This window comes from Chamaea fasciata, unplaced genomic scaffold (assembly GCF_029207755.1).
Source record: "Chamaea fasciata isolate MVZ Bird 193981 ecotype frontalis unplaced genomic scaffold, bChaFas1.0.hap1 SCAF_1, whole genome shotgun sequence".
NCBI classification, from domain to species: Eukaryota; Metazoa; Chordata; class Aves; order Passeriformes; family Sylviidae; genus Chamaea; species Chamaea fasciata.
Window position 1 is genome coordinate 142,369,035 of NW_027094086.1, and position 20,593 is coordinate 142,389,627.

Here is a 20,593-nt window from a genome sequence, read left to right on the forward strand (position 1 = left end):
CAATTGCTATAACTCAGCTGACACATGCACACATCTCTCATGTGAGCCATTATGTCATCCACATCCCGGACTGACTTTTTCTTTCGCCCAATTATAGGGTCAACATCTTAAAGGAAAGTTTTCCCTCACCACCCACCAAACAATGCAGTCCTGTAAAGTGTCTCCGGCCACAGTGGTTTAGTCAGCCACTGACGCACAGCCAGAACTGGCATGTGGGCAGAGGACATCTTTCACCATTCTGTTCCACTCACCTGCTCTTGCTGAAGAATACACCCCTGAATTTTTAGGTGTAAGGAACTATTTTTAAAAGCAGTTACCTTATTTTTCTCACTATTTCTACTAAAAGGAAATTTTTTTCCAACTGCCATCTTAAGTCCATTGAAACCAGTCCATACAAGTATTATCAGCGCTGTTGAAAAATCAATTATTCCTTGCAGGAGTTTAATTCCTTCATGTGGGATTTAATCCCCCTATGCAGCTGTAGACAGCACATCCTTTCCATACCATAAGGATAAACAAGGAATAGATCTTTATTTCCTTCCAAGAAGCTGTGATTTCCTGGCTGATGCCCCATCAGCCCACGTGCCCTGAGAGCCAGCACTGTGCCAGCTGCCTCTTCGGCAGCTCAGGGAAAATTACCATCCCATTTCTCCCTTGGACACACTGCTCTGCCCACTGGCCACACCTGTGCTCCTTAGGCTTTTCCTTACATCTGAAGGCACACTTCTGGGAGCAGCAGTTCAGCCTGGAGTAAAATACTCTGTGAACTACTACCAAAGGTAAGACAAAATAATCCTTCATAAGATAATTCTAAAATACATTAATTCATGATAAAATCTTCATATTGCAGAACAAATATGTGCAGTTTCCAAAAACTGAATAGTGTGCATAAAAAAAAACAACTTAGTCTTATTCCAATACAAATTATGGCATTCCTATTTTGGTTTAAGGCTATTAAAATGTTATTAAAAGTTCAGGATGACTTTGATCAAATTTGTGCTTGCTTCATTAACATTTGTTCCACTACTGAGGGAAAGAAAGGAGCTCTTTTGAATAACTGTTTAAGTAGCCTTTCATTGAATTGTCTACCTCATAATGGGCTGATTTTGGGGGGAGATTTTAACTGCACTATCTATTATGACAAAGGCAAGAACCATTTAGAGTCTCATCCTCCATTTACAAAAGAATTCTCCTTTCTTATACATTTATGATTTAACTGATGTGGTAGAGGAATTTGAATCCATAAAATGGGCAATATACATGACTCACTACCATTGCTAACTTCCCTTCCAGAAAGAGAAGATAGGTTTTGCACTTACAAGAAACATCTAATTCTATTAAAAATGAGCTGTATCCATTCTAATAACTTTTCTTTTGCTGATCACAGTGTGGTTGATCTTAATTTTGTTTCATCTTCCTTACAACTGTTAACATGTATGAGAATCTGATGGCATGTATTTTCAAAATTCTTTTTCTAACTGAAATAAGTGTGAATGCTTTTACACAGAAATAATACATTTTCAAGGCCTCAATTTGTGCTTAAAAATCAATCCTAATTTAACCTGATTGCATTCTAATTTGGCTAAACCTATTTTACACCATCTTGCTATGAAAAGCAAGCCTTAAGGCCATATAAAATAAATGAGAATTTAAGGCCATACGTAAGTGCTTTTCTGAATCAAGACTCCGTTACTAGACCATTATTGTGATATCATTATATTGTATTACAGGCTTTAACAAACCCATGATGGCTGTTTCCAGACATCTGTTCTTAAATTCCAAACATTACAAGGTTGTATTTTTAAAAGGTGATAAGAAATCCCTTGTGTTTCAGTTTGATGAAACGGAAATATTTGATTATATGAATTAATAATTCAATAATTAGGTTCTTTAAACGAATAAACCAAGAATAAGAAATAAGAACACTCTTTCCTTTTAGCAAATATCTCAGATGCTTGCTAATACCTTCTGATACTTTAAAAGAATGTGGAAGGCTGAATGGAGGCTGTTCGCATTTCCACATGTCACAGAAAACTGAAAACTTTGTCAAGCTCAGTAATGGAGAAAGGACTCATGGGAAGATACTCATGGACTGTTCGGTGCTTCTGTTATGCCACAAAGTAAGGAACACATTTACTTTTATAATTTTACAAAGTTGTGCATGATGGACTTACATAAGAATTTTTCCCCTTACTGGGAAAGATGTTTTCTGAAAATGGAGGAATGGGAGAAAGTTGTATGAATCTATCACAGGGATTTTTAGAATTAATTCTAGGTATAGTGAAAAAGGCAATGATACAATAAATGAAAAATATTTCTCCTTTTTTTTTACTGTTTCCTGAGGCTTACCATAGAAAAGAAAATGGAAAATCTAGATGAAAACAGAAATTAAAACAATTCTGTAAAATATTTTCTCTTGCATTAAGTTGTAAGGTGTTTCCAGTATATTACTTAAAGTATTTAATTTTACTTTATTCTTTAATGTAATTCTGGAAATATTCAAACAGATATTTTCTTAAATATATATTTTGGAATAGGTTTATTTTTGGCCCATAGTATTATGTTGTGCAATTTGCATTATGATGAATACATGTAAGGACAACACAATCATTTGGCAATTTTGCTCTCAAAATGTGAGCTTCTTCTATGTCTGCACTGTAATTGTACAAGTCTAATCATTGCAAGGCATATCTCATAAATTAAGCTTGTTACAGGAAGAAATGAAAAAGGAAGCAACTTTTTTGGAAAGAAAGGAAAAAAACCCCACAACCAACTAAAAGCAACCAATCAACCACAACAAAACCCCACCAAAAGCAAAAACAAAAAAACACCACCACCGACACCCTGAGCGTCTTTCTGCCCTTCTCCAACATAGGCTCCAGTGCCACCTGGGAAAAGCATGTGAGAATAAGAGGGCACATGACATTCTTCTTTTTGCCCAGAACCATTGGATTTTCTCAAGGTTGGCCATGCAGGTTGTGCATGACTAAAAGGGTTCTTTGTCATAACAAATTAAATGAGGAGGAGATGGGACTGTTGCCCATGAAAATGGGATCTGGAACATTGTCTTGAAATAAATTAAAATAAATTATATAAGGTGATAGAGCCTCACTGGCCTCATCCTAAAACACCCCTAACAGATTTGCTTTAGCTACATCTTTTTGAGCAAAGATATAGCCATTTCAAAATAATGTACTCAGATAGAGATTCTTTCTCTTAGAACTAAAAAAGACATTTATTTGATCATCTTTACTTTGTCTTGCTTTAAAACCCAAAAATTTCAGTTTAAGTTTCAATTTATGCTGTAAGTACAGGGAAAGGAACAAATCTGTTTTTATATTGCAACATCAATAAAAGCAGAAAATATGCATTCTTTAATTAAGGGATAACATTCTCTTTATATCAAAATCTCTGGGACTTTGGGAATTGGACCTCAATGGAGAATCTAGTCCCTAATAAACCAAAAACAAGACACATCTTTGTCAGGAATGTTTTATTTAGTGTTTGCAGAAGTGTCATTATACAGGCGGAAGAGTAGGGTGCTTTTTTCATTCCTTGCATCCATCTGCATTTCTTGTTCTTTTGAGACTCTAGGAGTTGGAGCAACTGCTCAAAGGCAAAACAACAAAAGACCTGACTGGAAGTAAACATTGCATAGGGAAGTATTTTTCCATAAGAATGGTGTTGAAACACTCAGCCCCAAAATATTTGCTGAAGGGAAAGTAAAATAAGGAAAGTAATAGCTAAACAAGCAAAGACACTTGGTGAGTAGGGAATGAACTGACCTATGGCATAAGGGAAAGTTATAAAGCAAATGAGCAGATCTTCAGCTACTGAAAATCAATGTAAGCCCAAAGCTGGAAAGCTCATGCAGTAATTAAGGAAGTGCAATTCTTTTTTTGGCATATTACCTAAATTCTAGGGACTTCACTGCTTCTGAAAAATGTGCTGCTTAAAAAAATGGTGGCCAGACAGCCTGTGCCATTTGATACCCACCACAAAATGAGAGTGCAGCAGCAGTCTGAGGGAAATATGGCAGGGAACATATTTCCTGGAGATGTGGAGAGGGAAACCCTTTAAGGTATCAAGCAGTGATGAGCTGGGGAAAAAAAGACTTTGGAGAGGGATAGTCTGAAAAAATCTTACCATCATATTAACTTAATGTCCATATAGCCCACACAGCTTCACAGTCCCAGGGCTAGTTTTTGTTTCTGAATCATTCTTCCAGGTGTGAGTAGAGAACTGATTTTTTTGTGAGACTACATGCAATGGATTTCATTTGAATCATGCATGTTGGTAGCAGTCCTTTATTTCATGTTGACTTTAGTTCCTAAAGGCAAAAGACCACATCCCCCAAACTCCCCTTTGTGACAATCATGTCATTCAAAGGAGGGGAATATCTATACTTTCTCTCTTGGCTGAAAAATACTAGGGAAAATGTGTAAATTTTGAAAAATGAATTAAACTCACCTTCAAATTACACCTATTTGGAAGAGCTCTGTTGCTGCTGCTGCTAGACATATTTCCTGCTTTTTGGTGGGATGGAAGGAGAAAATGGAAAGCAATTCCTCAATGTCTAACATATAATTTGTAAACAGGCTAAACTGCTTGTATTTGGTGTTCCTGTTTCATAATTCTTCTGCATTTGTATTCAAGGGCAACTCTTCAATGTCTTACCAGGGGTAAGATTTTGTCTTAAAATATTAATAAGGGAAAAAATATATCCCAAAGAAAGGTGCTGGTAACTTTACATTACTTCTCCTAAACAATATGATGAAACCATTTGTTAATAACATTAAAATGAGAACAATTCAGCCCAATGATTACTGAAAATGGCCTCAAGCAGAGCTGAAATATTGATTCAGTGGGAAGTTAGGTGCTCTTCATTATTACATCTTTCACTAGCAGCTGAAAACACTGCTTTGGTAAATTGGCCAGGGAAGGATGAGCACAATCAAAAATCCTGAAAAAATAAAACAAACCAAAAATACTGACCTGCATCCCATAATTAAATATAATTTGAATAAATGTTCTATCTTTTAACTATTTTGTTCTACTGAAAGTGCATTCTTTTGACTAAGGGAAAGAGAAGTCTGAATCAAAAGTGCTAATCTTTAAAGTTCTTTTTTCCAATGTCAAACTTGGATTTCTCAGTTGATCTACTTTACATCAAGGTTGGCAGATGATCTGTTTGCACTGGCAGAAGAACCAGTGGTATTTTTGCTAAATTTGTTTGAGCTATGTCAGAACAACTGGTTCCTTGCTGGCATGCTGTTTTCAACAGAAGAGTTTTGCAGAAAGGTGATCCTGCTTTTATAATAACAGAATTTTGACTTGAAAACTCTACTACATTGCACTACAAGTTATGTGTACACATTTTCACCTCAGCTGAGATGTGAATGAGAGTAAAGGCAAGCAACCATTCAGAAGAATAATAGATTCATAATTTAATATTCTTCTTACAACTTAGATTGTATCTGAAAAAAACCAGCATATCTTATCCCATATGGTTGGTTGTTTTTTCTCTTGGGTTTGGGGGGGGAGGGGTGTTTGTTTGTTTGTTTGTTTGTTTGTTTGTTTGTTTTCAAATATCCAGCTTCAACTTAACCCTTGTAAGGTCTTGGTTTGTATAAATCTCTCAGCCCAAGGGTTACACAAGAAAAAATTACTGGGAAGCGAAGTAGAATTTATGTTTCATTAGCTCGCAGTTCTCACATTTCTATTTCAATGCATGTTCTTTTTTATTATTATAAGAAAACATCACACAATTCCCAACCTTTTATGACCTATGCTATTGATTATTTTGTATATCTTTATCCAAGTGCCTCTTACTACTCTTCTGTACAAAGCACACATGTGAGATTAGAGATGTTTTCTTTATATCAGCTTCTCCAAAGCCCTCACGGGAAATTATGGTTGGCCATTTCCAACTACAGTGACTTCTGCCACCCTTTTGTGAATAATGCTATTCATAAATTTTACAGAGACAGAAATTAACAACCATGATTCCAAGACTGCTTCCATCAGTTCTTTAATTAAAACTAAACTCTATAGTTCTTTTTGTTTATGAAAAGGTATTCATGTTTAAATGTGTTCTTACAGCATATCCACTCAGTAATTTTCATGAGAATCAAAGAGATACATGAACATAGATGGCCTATTTACATGCTGTGTGTTAAATACAGAACATGTTCTTATTTACTTTGTCAGGTTGATTGAACTGTGGCTGTCATCTGTCTGCCAGACAGAAAACCCTGGTACCCTAACTTGAAAAATATGTTCATCATAACTGGACAAATAGTGGTTCTCCCTAAATCATTTAGACTCAGATTCTTACAGAGCCCAGAACTGATGGAGTGAATGTTTGCAATCATCCTCAGATGTCTGTTCTTTTTTGGGAAGTATGTTGTTAAATGGGGGAAAAAAAATTAAAAAAAAAAAAAAAAACACCACCAAACACCACCACCCAAAACAAAGCAGTTGTTTTCTCACCACATTCTGGTGAGGAAATAAAATTGATGGTTTCTCTGGCATGCTGTATCTAAAGAGATGAAGAAACAGGGGCAGCAGCAGCAGATTTCAAAATGTATGTTAAATACTAATTTGTGTCAGGATATTTTATCTCCTCCTTCTTCTGCTCCCCACAATCTTTTTTTCACAGCATGCTCACACAGAAGAAGATAATAATTAAACTACTGTGCATTGTCTGTCACTGACACACATTAGAAAACTATGAAATAGATTGAAGAATAGCCAAAATTAACTTTTAGAAACTCAGGTCTTTTTCATTAGTTTACTGTGAATTTAAAGGTGACATTTTATTAAAGCTGAACAGGGAACTGTAATTCCTCTATAGAGGATTTAGAAGTTTTAAATTTTGTTTACTTCCCAAATTGAAATATGTTTCTTTTTCCTGTTAAATGAAAGTCTGATAGTAATATATACATTTTTTTTTTTAAATCAGCCCACTCTGATTTTTTGAAAATAAATTCTTTGTGATGCATAGGAAGAGAGCCAGAAACCCTCAATGGAGAAGTTTCCACTTCTGTCCTCTGAATTTCTCAGACTGCAGTATTTTTAACTCAAGTGGACTACTCCTACAGCTAGATGTTGGAAGTCCTGGGATTCCCATCTGAGTCCATAATAATAAATCATGGAAATCCAAGGAGGGAAAGACAAAAGTCTGTTTGAGAAGAGGTGAAATAGACTAATTAACTTGTTGTATGTCTCTTGAAAAGGGTCTTCTCAAGATTTCTTTTCTCTTTCCTACTGGGAGTTTGACCGAGAGACCTCATTTGTGTGGGGAAGAGGAGCAGTGTCCTTCCTCCTTGGTGGTGGGCTGCAATACTCCTTTTGCTGAGGACTGGAATAATTGGAGTGTCCCTAGGGTTCATCCCAGTTTTTAGTGTCCTTTAAGAGATATAGCATGTTCACAATGCATGTTCCAAATTCTGGATTCAAGTCAGTAGTCTATATGAAGATATTTCAACAAATTAAAATTTCAGTGGTAAATGTAATTTTTTTGTTCCAGTCTCATCTGCAATTTTTTCCATTCTTTCATACATTGGAATCCACAATAATGCTGATTGCTTAAAAGTATGTTTACATAGTTCTTATTATATACCACAAAAAGGTGCCTTTAGCAAAGTCTTCAGGCCTGGAATAGTTAAGCCAACATTTGAGCATCTCCAAGTATGTATTGAGAAAAGATCTGTAATCAAGGAGTCAATTTTTGGTTTCAAAGACAGCAAACTGAGGCACAAAAAATAACATGCTCATACATATGTAAATGCTGCAGAAAATTCTGGGATTAAATTCAAGTGTGCTCAGAGCTTTCAAAAACTCTGGGTTAGATTATCAAACAGCTCTTTCAGATTTGGCATGGTTTCCCAGTTCCAAACAAAGAAGAGAAATGTCTCTATAGTCAGTCAAGGACATCACACAGTATTCTGTTAAATTATTCTACAATCCCTTGATATCAGGAGAAAAAAGTTGTCATCTAGGACTTCAGAACAGCACTTTGAATAGAAATGTTTGAACTATGGGAGTGCCTTAGCACAGTGGGTGCTATTCTTGGCTTCCAGGACGATGGACATTGGCCTGTGTTTGGCTCTTAGTACTGGACAAGACAAGGTGAAGATGGAGGGTGAGGGTTTTAAGCTGTCCTGGGAAAACACTATGCTTGTACAGTTTTTTAAATGAAACAAAATATGCTGTGCTGTAGGAACCTAAAATACAGAGTTTAACTTTGAATGTAGCAAGGTGTATTGACATCCTTTTGAGCTGTTATAATACCCAGATGCTAAAAGTTTATCTGGGCCTAGATTTCAGTGTGTGAGCACAGAATTGTCTTTTGTTCCTTCTTTCCTCGTCATAGCTCATCTGTAAGTATTAAAAATAATCACCAAACAAAATGCCAAACTCTTAGCTCATTGTCTGAGTTCTTTGTTCCATAATTATATACGAGAACTAAACTCATGGTAAACTACTGCAGTACTGTGTTATCAGTGCAACAAAACACAGAAGGGAGATTTATAGTATGCCTCATGTTACAAATTACTTACACATGACAGGAAGAAGAAATAGCTAATAGTGGGACTAGCTATTAAGTGCACAGCTATTTTTTCACAGCCAGGATCCCATTCAGGGCTATCTACCACAGTTCAAAGCCCTCACCCACCAGTGTGTTATTTACTTTCACATTTGTTGTGTTCATGCTCTTTTCTCTCTCCAGAGAAAAGCAGGAGCAGTGCATGTTTTGTTTTCACATTTTAATTGCCTTAGGGAAAGAATCTGCCACAGATACAAAAACATTTGAATTCATCTTTCTCCAACTGTTCTTGGAAAAGAAACGAACATGTTTATACAATACAGGACAGACTTGGCAACTGTTACATGGATGGTGCCTTCGCACAGATCATACAGTGCCTCAGTCTATTAATGACCTAAACTCTGTTCAGCAGTGTCCTTGGAAAACTTCTGCTGCTAGCAAATGCTGAATCAGAAACACTCCCAAAACAAATCTGGTGTAAATTGACTTAATTATCTAAAGCTTCCAGGAGCTTGGGGATTTGCAACAAAGTATTTATAAAAGCTGAAAAACAAGGAGTAAAAAATTAGCACATCTTCCCATATGAGCAATAAATCTTAATCATTCAAGTCTCATGTATGTACAACTGACAAGGACGTTAATACATGTTACAGGCTGAAACAGAGCTATTTGCTCCTTACCAGAGTCAATAAAAGGTACCAGGGTCAAGCCTCGGTTCATAATTCAATGGTCATGAGTATTATCTTTCTGTCTTCACCGTCTCTCAGCATCTTCCATTCAACACCCATCATTTCCATTGACTTTAGCAAGAAGATTTTCCCCTATTTCTTAATAAACCAGGTAGCAGTATCTAATACCTCTCCCCATATCTATGCAGCATGTTTATTTGTCTAAGTTCACCTGTGTGCCGTAATTCATTTGCCTCTTTCTATACAGCTAAAGATGACTGGATATCCACAAGGCTGAACCAAGCTGGAGCTTCATCTTATGCACTATGGGGTCAGACTGTGGGACATTTTTCCAGCTAACATCAAAGCCGTGAATAGGGATCATAACTGGCACAAAGCAGGTAAATAAGGAGTTGTATTTCTCTTTCTTTTAGGATAATGAGAAGCAGCATAATGACAAACAGAAGAATCATTTGTGTATCCATCTGAGATCTACACCCCACAGAAGCGTCTCTGGATTAAGCAAGTGCCCATCACATGATGTGATATGATAAAGCTGCTGGGTTTTTTTGTTTTGAGAACACTAAAATTACAATATTTTCAGATGTCTCAGTATCTCTCTTCCATCAAAGCACACAAGTCCCTGAAAGTAAGTTAAAAATTCTCCAAGCCTACAAGATCAAGTTAAAATGCTCTCATAACTCTTGTCAAACATTGGGTAAATAGCTCCAAATCAAACCAATACAAAAAAGAAAATTAAATTTAAGAGATTGAGGGAAGGAAATTATCAAGATGGGGTATTTGGAATAAACACTTGATTATATTGCTTCACTCCATAACCTAGAGTCAGATTAACCTCCTGAGAAATAATAACAAGTGATTTGGGGAATGTTTTCTTGGGCCTGTTGAGCTGTTTGGGAGGTTTTCTGTATAGTGGAGCAGACTAATGGGATGGTCATCTTTCTATCTGAATGACGTTTCATGGAAGAGAGGGCTTGGGTATATTTGCATTTTCTGAATTGGCCTCTAGCGTACACTTTAATTCTCACTGTATTTCTATAACAGTCATGCCCTTTCTTTCTGAGTGACAAAGGCCATTAGTTGAACAACCACCACAATTCATTACCTTAATTAAAGAGACTATTTAATATGCAAAAGTCTAAATTTTCTAATAGATATAATAAACATAGTCTTTTGCACTCCTTGAATATTCACGGTATTCCTCCAGCATGAGGTTTCTGACCCAGCCAAAAGATGAAGGGTTATGTGATATCAGTGTTTGAATAGTGTCAAAAGTAACCATAATAATCTATTCCATCCTTCACTGCCCATCCATTAGTCCTGCTTTTACCTCCTGTCTTTTATGTCACTTCTTGGAACAATGTGAAGAAATTGATACTCTACCCTGGAGAGTAGAGTACTGCTTCCTGTCCACTGGGATGTGTGCATTTCATGGATATCTATCACACTATTTCTTCTCCTAAAAAGAAAATGGCACAGTCATGTCATTATGCATTTCTCATTTGTAAAATATCATGAAGTGTCCAAGTGCAAGGCCCTGCAGGGGGGTTGGGATGAAGGGATTGAGAGCAGCCCTGCAGGAGAAGGACTTGGCTGTACCTTTAGATGAGAAATTGACCCTGAGCCAACAACACATGCTTACATCCCAGGAAGCCAACCTCTGCATGCAAGGAAGTGGGCAGGAAGTCAAGGGAGGTGATCCCGACCCTCTTCTCTGCTATTGTGACACCCCACCTGGATCACTGCATCCAGTTCTGGGGTCCTCAGCACAGCAGACATCCATCGGCTGGAGTGGGTTCAGTGTAGGGCCACAAACATGGGCTGGAACACCTCTTGATGAGGACAGGATGAGAGAGCTGGGAGTTTCCAGCCTGGAGAAGAGAAAGCTCTGGGGAGATCCCATTGCAGCCTTTCAATATTTGAAGGGGGCTTGTAGGAAAGATGGAGAGAAACTTTTTTTTGCAGAACCTGTTGCAAAGGGCAGAGCAGTTTTTAAACTAAGAAGTTAAACATGATATAAGGAAGAAAAAATTTTACAATGAGGGTAGTGAAGCACTGAAATTTGCTGTCCAGCAAGATGGAAATTATTCCTGAAGCATTAGAGGTGAGGTTGTACGGGGCTCTGACTAACTTGATCTATTTGAAAGTGTCCCTGCTTATTGCAGGGGCCAGAGTTGGACTAGATGATCCTTAAAATTCCTTTCCAATCCAAAGTATTCTATGATAATAAGGTATCAGTTTACCATATTCCTTTGACCCATACACCCAGACCTGCGCCTGTAATCAGGATTCAGCTTCTGTCTTGACACTCGTGAATATTTACACAAACAAATATGCATGCATTATGTATTTTTGTGTTTGTGTAGATTATAGTACAGCAGAGGCTGAAGGAGGTTTACAAGCACACCAGAAAGAAAAAGTAAGTCTGAAAAAATCCAAAGACAAAATATATTTATTTTAAATAAATACATTATTACAAGCAACTCTTGATTTTGTGATTGAAGTACTTTTAGGTAAGTATATCGAATTCACAGATTATGCCTGCACAGGCATCCTCTTTAACTGGCACAAGAACTCTTACAAAATCATTTTTACTTCCAAAGAGGCTGGCCAGCACCTTCACTTATTTGTCAAAACACCTGACTATACCTTTATTTCATAACTCTCTGATCTGAAGTTCATCAAAAAATTGAATGTTTTTACAATAAAATTAAACAATTTACATTTGTATAGTGCTGCCCATCTGGTAATCTCAAAAAGCAGAAAAACATTAATTAAGCCTCAGAAGTTGTTGGAAGATAATGAAGTTAAATATATTTCTTTAATTAATCTTTTCCTTTATTTCACTCCCAGAGGTGCATGGGTCCACTTAAGGTAATATTCAGACAAAATTTTCCTCCATTCCAGTCTTGGATAAGCTCTTTTTTGGTCTATTTAAATGCATCAGTTAGTATAGAACTGCACGAAAGATACATTAAGAATAGAGGGAAAGTTTTCCTTTCTACACAAAGATGATTTCCCAACCACCACCTTCCCAGCCACAATTTTAGTGGCTCAGTATAAATCCTTTTACCTTTTCTATATTGGTTAGTAACATGCCTGCCCTTCATCTTTTGTAGCTAATGAAAGAAAAGATTTTATTCACATCAGTGAAGAGACTGAGAAAATAGTAATCCTTCTATGAGCTAGTCCAGACCACATTTCACCCAGGTTTTTGCCAGGAGCTGCCATCCAAAGCAGCCACATGTGCGTGTCAGTCTGCAATCTGTTGAAAGTCCAATTCTCTCTTCTTTGAAATTGTAATACTAGTCACTTGGTAATATTATTTAAATGATTTAGAAATGCTTAAAAATGATTCAAAGATTGTAAAAGGATGATTAAGTAAGAGCTGATAAGGAACACACAGGAAAAGACAGGTTAAATATCCAGTCCAAAGGGGAAGAAACAAGAACAAAATGAGTGGAATTGTTCAACTACACAACAAATGAAGTCCCTGGTCTTCTCAAGTGCAGGGTTTGAAATATTTGGATCTATGTAACAGATATAAACCATCTCCTGGTTTAATAATTGGTTTTGGGGAATCTCATTTGACTTTGATTTTGTTTGGTAAACCTAAGCCAGACTTTCTCAATTTGAGTCAAAAACTTGACTTGAGTGTCTTCAGTGGCATTCCTCCAAAAGGGTCTTGAAAGGACATCAGCAAAATATTTAGCAATATCAAAGAATCTCCAGATCACCTCTACAATGTCAATTTATGCCAATTCACCATTAAATACTGCATAAAACGGCATCTGTTTGCTCTGCTCAGAGTCAGTCAGAAGATTAGAGATTGGCTGGGATACTGAAGGTGATTCTTGAGCTGATTGATAGAGATGACAGAGGCTTAGTTCAGGGACTACAGCCAGGTTTAAGTGGCAGAAGTGCTCTCAATTTTATCCACTCAACAGAATCCTTTAAAGGACTGTAATTGTTTTGCTTTATAGACAGTAGAAAACTTATATCTCAAGCTCTATGGGTCTTCCTATTGTCCCTGATAAATACATTGGGATTTTGAACGTAAGGAACAAAAATTAATTCAGTTTTGAAACAAGTGTAAGATGCTGAATGACAATGTAACCAGATGCTACCGTAAGAGAACAGCAGTAGGAACTAAACTTTGGAACCCAAGTATCTTATTTAAATAAGAATCAATGGTGGGGCAATGTTTAAAATTTAGAACACAGAGAAATAAAACCAGGAGTATTTCACTGGCATCTATCAAGGTACAGAACAAATTAAAACAGTTATTTATTAGTTTTCTTTTTTATGCAGAAGAGATGGTTTTTAGGGAGAGTTCAGATTGAAATGGATTGAAGAAGGAGGAAAGCCAGAAATTTGTTATGGAAAGAAATTACACACTACCAGCGCTAGGAAACAAAGGAAGGCTAAGATCCCTTTGAAGATACTCAACTTAAAAGGCAACTGTTTTGCAAGCCTCTCTTCATTTGTGCAGATAAAGTGATTGCTGAGTTTTGTTTTCCATTTTGTCTTGCTTTAGAATTTTTTATTCTTTTACTGTGATGGACATAAGGGCATAACTTATCTACAAAGGCAAACAGAAGGATGGCACATATTTTTGAATTATCTAGTAAACACCATCTGAGAAAAGGCAGGTCGGGGGCATGTACATGTCAATGCCACACCAGTGAAAATACCATCGTGTAAAGAGAGGGATCTGCTTCAATCCCAGGATCTCTTGTTGATGTATCTAATGATACAGTCTGTGCCTGTGATGTGCTTTACTGATTTGTGAGTCCCTCAGATGTGTAATAAGAATTCATCCTTGAAATCTTGCACTGGATGAGTCATTCAGTTCTTTATCTTCATTTAAATGTACAGAACAAGGTACATTCTTTCTTCATGTCCTTTGCCCACTGGGGTTGCTCTGTCTCATGCACACTGACAATCTTTTTTATGTCTTTATCTGAAGCCTCCATCCAGCACATCAGAGCTCACTGCAGGGACAGAAGGCCTAGCATTTGCAAATATCCCAGTGAGTCAGAGATCTTCTTATGGGTCATTATAGATTTTCCTCTCTCACATGGTCCTGATGTGTGGTCTCCTTTCCAGTAACCCATCCCCATCCACAAGTTAGCACAGCTTTTCCAGGTATGTCCTAGCCTGGTGACCCAGAGGTTTCCTAGGGACCTGTTGCCCCTCCTGTTCCTGGGCACACAGGACAAGAAAGCTGTCATGAGGTGTCTGAACTTGTCCTTGACCATAGTCTGAGTAGGGCACAGGAGTGTGTGTCCTGTTGGCCTGCAGGCCAGCAGCAGGACCAGCTTCCCCCTAAACTCCATTCATCAGGTGTGTGAGGAAAGCATAATGTCCAAAGGCATTTAGTTCAGATTTGCTATATAGTTTGTTTAATGTCCGGGAAATAGACTATGGCTCTGTCCATTTCGAGTTAGAATTCGAATATCTGTTATAGGAGCCCACGAACAGAATTCAATGGAAATTCCAGGGTATTTTCCCACTCTAGTAAAAATAGGTAAATATTTCATTTGTTACTATACGTTAGGTCAGCAAAAAGACAGGTCTGCCCTTACCAGACAGGAATAAGATATAATGAATCACTGCTTTTTAGATAAAAGGTCCCAGATGATTATTGCTGAAATATATTAGAATTTGCAATAATTTTTCTTTTTAATTTTTTACATCACAAGGAACCTCACACACTCTTTAAGTGGTTCTCTTTTGTTCCAGGATCATTTCAGAAGCACACATGAGCTGGAATCATACTATTTTGTAATTGCTGCAACTAATTTTTCCAGTCTGTTTGGGCCTCACTGACAAGAAGACAAGCTGTTTTATTTCTTTCCTCGTTGAGGATATCATAGCATGAGGAGAAAAACACCAGGCATAATGAGACAGAATTATGTTATAAATCCTCAGAGGGAAATATATTTTCTCAATATTCTTGGCACAGAACTTTGCAGAATGACCTAGTTGGTAAGTGGCAAGAAACAAAAAGTTAAGCAGCATAGTATAAACAAAATCCTGCCCTAGGGAACATCAAACTGAAAAAAAAACCAAACCAAAAAACCCTGCAATTATCACTTAGGCATTATCCCCTTCACATTTCTCCTGTCTTTCATGCAGATATCTTTAAATTATGGAATGTTTGATTTCATTTTCCAGTGATTGGTGTAGGATTACAATCCACTCTCTTTTTGATTTACTTGAGCTTTGTATATTACTCACACGAGAGTCTTAATCTAGAACCAGTCTGCCCAAAATATATTTAATTTCCAAACCCCAGCATAGTAATAATAACTTGTCTCATGAAGTCTAAGAAAATTTACTTTTCAGTAAGTAATATAAATACCTCCAGTCATGTAGTTGCATCCCAAATAACAATGGTGTTTTCATTATACCCACTGCCACAAATTTATTGCTAAATTGTAATTTGGTTTCTGCAATAAGACTGCATAAAATGATCTCACATGAATATTCTGCAGACTGCTTGAAATGCATTTTTAAAATGTCTCTTAAAATAAAAAGTGTATTTGCATGAATTAATCAATAGCGATAGAATAGTGGGGAAAATGCAAGCATTTCTCCTATTTCTGTTTTAAATATCTTTTCAAAATGAAAAAAATATCAGGACTTCCCTTACCATTATCTGTAAAGGTCAGTTAGAAAAAAGAATCAAATTTAAGCTGATGAAAAATTGAAGATAATAAAGGTTAGTTCTTGTTAAGCACTCAGGAAAAGCTCAGAGATGTAGCTTGTCCAATATTACTGTTGGAGGAATTCTACTCCTGATAAATGCAGTGGCAAAACTAATGATTTGAATAACACGAGGGCAAAACCATGAGTTATTAAAAAACCTCAAACATCTGTAGCTGGGAAAACCAGCAAGAAAAAGACTTCCATATGTCAGACCCACAAGGTGGGACTCTTGGGGCTGTCCTGTACCAGGAGCTGGACTTCAATAACCCTGATGAGTCTCTTGCAACACAGGGATGAAACCCATCAGACAACATCTGTGACTCTACTTGTTTATATAGAATAAATAGGATTCTATTTGTTTATGTGGAATAAATTGATCGCCACATTCTTTCCCACAGCTTTACTGTTGATCTTGGATTAGATAGATTCTGCCCTTAGATAGTGCAGGGATAATGTCTCCTGCTCAGTATCCAACACAAGAGATGTTAATCAGGTTTGTGGATGTTACTGTGTATGTGAATTCGCTAAAAATACAAAGGACTTCCTTCATATGTGCTCCACTTTGATCTGAGAAGTAGAATGACTGTGATTAATAGAGACATCACTGAATGTATTTCCAGCAAAGTTAGCACTTATTCTTTTGTCTTAAGTAGAAGTCTGAGGATGTAAAAAATCAATTTTCTCTCATAGAATATATAATAAAAAATAACATCAGAAGAGGGAAGGTAGTTGCAAAGTCCACAAATTTGTGTAAGTTTCTAACTCGATTTTAGATAAACTTCGTTCTCATGAAACTGATTATCTTCAAACTGACGGAGGTCAAGAAGGTCCATAGCAGAATTAAGCTTCGATAAAGACTCAATGAGGTGACATTCAGTCAAAAATCATTTGTCTTTTTTCAAAAATTAATATTGTTCCTGAGGTCTGTAAAATCAAAAGTAGAGAAATAAAGTTACAAACATAAAACCATGGCAGGGAGGCAAAGAAAAGCAGAGTTTTCTCTAGAACCTGAGTCTAGAGCTTTCCAGAAGCTCAGGGTTTTGTCTCAGAGGTGTCAAGTGAAAAAATATCTCATCCTCAGAAGACATCATTTAGAATTGACTACAACACAGAAGACACTGTTCTGAGCAAAACTAAAGCTGGTAAACAGAAACCCCCTTGGACATGTCAGTCAAGGGAAGTTGTTTTATAACCAATTTTTTATTTTTACTCTGTCTTTTCCATTTGCTGCCAGTTTTATATAATCTAGTTTATGGCCTAATAAATCCAGCTTATTAAGTGATAGCAACCTGTCTTTTTTTTCTCTGGTGAAGTCACTATAAGAAAAAGACTGAAGCAAATCTTATCACCTTCCACATTGATCGCTTAATTATAAGCAAGCCTTCTGGAAGAAGGAGTTTGTTGGTCACCCATCATCTGGAGTAATCTTTAAAAGTTTTCTTGATTTGAGAATGGTTCAGTGGAGGACAGTTATCATCTACTGCCAGTGTTATACTCCAGCATGCATCTGTCTTTTGAAAACTGGAAGATATCTGTAACTTACTTAGAGATCAGGATAGAGAGGCACTAGAAAATATTACCAGAAGCATTTGCAGAGTCTCTGCCATATAAGTTTTTAAAAACATGCAAATGCCTATTAAGAATGTTTCTGGTATAAATGACCCTGCTTTGGGCAAAGATTGGGCTAAATGCTATCTCTCCCAGGATGCTGTTCCTTCACATTTCTCCTTATCAGACATTCTGAAAGATCAGCACACATCTGCATAGAAATCCTCCTTCAGAATACTTTCCTCTGTGTGACTTATATAGAAAAAGCCAGTCTAAAATGTTGAAATAAGAAAGTAGTACATAAGCTGTTTATTATTTTGCATACTCAAACATCCAAGATACAAATAGGATAAAAGACTCATGGATAATTAAGCTTCAGGAAAGCATAAAAAAGGCCAAGGAAAACATCGCTGAAAATACACGTTATTCTTAACTCCTCCAGGTCAATATCTGTCTTCCTACAGCTCTCTCAAGCTTCATTAAGAGGATGAAAGACATGATGCAATATTTAGAGGAGTCCTGATTCTGTAAAATATCCTATTGTCTTTCTAGCTTAGTCTTATCACCTCATACTCAACCATTAAAAATAAAAAATCCTGTGAGTGAACTCCTCCCTCCCATATGCATATTGTTTTCACAAAGCTTTTCCATAATCTCTGAACTCTTTTGGTGTTAACCCCATGACAGATAACCAGCTTCCACAGAGATTTCTTCTTAGCTAAGATCATAGAGCTTAAGTTTGTCATATCCTACATAACTAAGCCTTCCAGCTAAAGTATATTTATAAAGCTTGAGGCAGACTAGATCCTTTCTTGTATTGTCAACAGATTCATTAAACATTATCATCTATTTCTTTCACAGGGAAAGGCTGGGGAGTCTCAGAATGTACTTTGTCCTTACATATAATCATACTATCTTTCTAGCATTAGTGAAGGATTGGGTTTTTTATTTTATATATAGCTTTTAAAAATATGATAAAACATCCTGATAAATAGCAATAAGTAAATGAAGAAAATCCAGAAGGAGGTTACAAAATAGAGGACAAAATGAAAGGACAAGTTCAAAAAGAGTAGAAACAAGGGAATTTTTGTAAAGAAGTCTCTGTCTCAGGGGCAAGAGATTTCAGTTCTGTTTCTTGTCTCTACTGCTGGCCAGCTATGTGTGCTAGAAACCTCAGTTGGCTCTTCCCTTGCCTCAGTGTAGATCTCAGCATCACACTGCTCACCTCCTGGGTGAATATCGGCCACTCCCTGCTACATGGAATATGAAATTCCATCCTATAAAGTCCCTGGGATTCACTAGGGCAGAACTCAGTAGCAAAATCCAAGGTTGGCTTGTCCTACAGCATGCCTGTATTAAATTTTTCTGAGTCTCTCTGAGCTTCTGGCAATTATCAGTTCATGCTGCCCGGTGCACAGGGTTACTTGGAAATTTGTCATCTGGGCTGTTTTTTGATCTCAGTGTCCTAGAAAAGCTGCAGCTATGGACCTACTTATATAGATATTTACAGCCAGAGATTTGTGTGTGAGCTAGATAGGAGAGCCCACACTGCAATCAGCAGAGATTCAGCCAACAGTTCATTGTTCAGCTCAGTGTAAAGCTGGACTGTACACTTGGTTAGTCATAACATCTGATCACAGCTGCACAGGCAAGGGAAAATCCCTACCACTTCCACAACTTCTGAATGAGTCCATCATCCAACACACCATCCTACCTTCAAACTGTTTTCCCAGTATCCAGTCAGGTCATAAAGCTCCAGAGCATTCTCCATTGTATCTAAAATAAACCCTATATGCCATGCACTGTTTTTTTGGTTTTGGTTTTTTTTTTTTCCTTCTCAACCTCCCCAATCAGTTTAAAGCATAATAATACATTTAAAATATATGGTTGGCATTTACTTATTGTCTGTTTGGAATAATTTCTTTTCTTTATCAGGGTTGTGAAGAGGCAGAAAATCCAACCAGCCTACATGAGTCTTGCAGTGTACCGCAGGAATATGGCATTTTTCTTATCTCCAATGTTGCTTTCAGTGAAGCACTGACTAAACCTATTTACATATGCCCACAAATGTCTATCAATCTCGTTACAATAAAACCCTGTTAAACCTTGCAATTTTCTTCTTTGTCTGAAAGCATTTTTTCCTCTTTCAAATATAATTTCAATATATCAAACCCCATATTTTTATAGCCTTTTTAAATAGCTAACCCAGAATTGTCTTGCTCTTTTCACATGAGGAACATAACTAATAGATTTGCTTTAGCAAATCTCTATATTTTTTTAAAGCAACCTTAGACAAATAATATAATATAAATTATTTTTTTCTGATTCCTCTTGCAGAACCTTAATAACTGCTTCCTCTTTTAACACCTTTTACAATCTGACAAATAGACTTTCTAAAAATGGCATATTTCCCCCAGGTGAAAATGTGCTTTTCCTTCCTCTGAAATCATAAATAACAATGTGAAAAAGACTAATTTTTTCTTCCCACAACAAATTTGAAGGTCATCTGCTTTAAATGTTGATATAGATTGAAGCTGAGGACAGAAAAAGAAAAGGTGACTATTTAACCATATGAAAAAAAATTATCTTATGGCCACAGCCTGTACATAAATTAGGGTAATCTGACTCACTGTCAGGTAATAACACAGATCAGAAATTTTCAGCTATCTCCATAGGTATAGATGTGATTAATCTCACTCAAGCTAGAACACAACTTTTGGGAAGTCATACACTGGACTGGAAGCTCCTTAGGGCAGAGACCTCCCACTGCTCAGACAGTGCTTAGTGCAACCAAATCTTGGACAATGTCAAACTTCCCTTGACATTAGGACACAGGCTGTTGCTTACTTGGATTTAAGTAAGCTTACATTTTCTCTCAGACTTCTTCAGCTATGACTTCTTATTCAGAATTCACTGGTGATGTATTTACAGAATGGACCAATCTCCACTCTGAGGATACAAAACCGCCTTGGCCTTGCTAAACACTTGGGTAATTCACCACACCAGAAGGGAAAATAGTACACAATCAATTGTCCAACCATAATTTTTTTTAGCCACTTTGCATAAGCCACTGTATCTTAATAAAACTGGA

The 20,593-nt window shown here is 36.8% G+C and overlaps 1 long non-coding RNA gene across 2 annotated transcripts; it reads left to right on the forward strand.

Moving 5' to 3' along the window:
* The first annotated feature begins 699 nt into the window (after nucleotides 1–699).
* On the forward strand, nucleotides 700–10,438 carry LOC136295685 (uncharacterized). 2 transcript variants are annotated; one of them, XR_010722769.1, is made up of 3 exons: nucleotides 700–779; nucleotides 1,984–2,120; nucleotides 9,654–10,438. It is a non-coding gene; the product is annotated as an uncharacterized lncRNA (long non-coding RNA). The 2 variants fall into 2 exon arrangements; XR_010722782.1 differs by having other exon boundaries at nucleotides 751–779; nucleotides 1,940–2,120.
* Nucleotides 10,439–20,593: the final 10,155 nt, after the last annotated feature.